Raw genomic sequence first — 1442 nt, forward strand, 5'->3', positions numbered from 1 at the left:
GGATAATATGCAATGTTGATAATGATATTGATGGTGATGATAATGATGGTCATATGCAATGTTGATCTTGATATTGATGATGATGATGATAATAATAGCAGTGACAATGATGGTGGTGGTAATATTGATGATGATAATGATATGAATAAAAAAAAATACAGTAACAATAATGATGATGGGATTGATGATGATATTGTGAATAATAACAAGGATGATAATGGTAATAACATTGATGGTAACCACAACAACAATAATATTGATGATAATAACAACAACAATGTTAATGATGATAATAACAACAACAACAATATTAATGATGATAATGACAACAGCAACAATGATAATGATGATAATAACCACAACAACAATGATAATGATGATAATAATAATAAAATGACTACGATAACAACCAAAATAATGATAATAACAACATAGTGAGGAAAAATATTTTAGAAAATGAAACACTCAGAAGACAAGAACGAAAGAAAAATGGTCATAGATAAAAATTAAAACAAGAATAGAGACACATCTATTACCCCCCTCCCCCCCACCCTACCCTCCCCCCCTTACCCCGACCCTCTCTCCTTCACTCCGTGTGCTTATCAAAACCATGTGCACTTGCAAGGATAGGCCTACAGGGCGTGCACACTCACATGAAAAGAAAAAGCTACTGCGTGACACATGGTCTGGGCGTAGGGATAATATTCACGCCCACGCAATTACGGCGTTATTAATCCGTCAGCCCGTGATCGACAGGTGATAGTGTCCGTCCGTGGGGAAAAAAAGGGAGAGGGAGAGGGAGAGGGAGGAGATGTGGGGTGGGGGTGGGGGTGGGGTGTGTGTGTGTCGATGGTTCAAACAGGTCTGTCTAGCTATCTATACATATGTATACATTCATACACACACACATACACACACACACACACACACGCTGACGCGCGCGCGCGCAGACACACACAAACATATATACATATATACATATATATTTTATTTTATATATAAATTTTTGTATTTGTAGATATAGCATATATTATATATTTTATATATATTATACATATATATATGTATATATATTATATTATATATAATATATATATTTTAATATATATATGTGGTATATGCATTATTTTCTAAAAATTACATTAAAATATATGTATTATATATTATTTTATATATATATATTTATATATATATTATGCATATATATATTATATATAATATATATATTATATAAATATATATATTATTTATATGCTATATTTAATATATATATATATATATATATATATAATATATATATATATTATTATATATATATATATACACGCACACGCACATATATTCATATATATATATATATATATATATATATATATATTATAATATATATATTATATATAAAATTTCATATATATTATATATATATAAATATATATATATAA

Source organism: Penaeus japonicus, unplaced genomic scaffold, assembly GCF_977035675.1.
Source record: "Penaeus japonicus unplaced genomic scaffold, GWHDUDI00000001_assembly GWHDUDI00000026, whole genome shotgun sequence".
In the NCBI taxonomy this organism is placed as follows: Eukaryota; Metazoa; Arthropoda; class Malacostraca; order Decapoda; family Penaeidae; genus Penaeus; species Penaeus japonicus.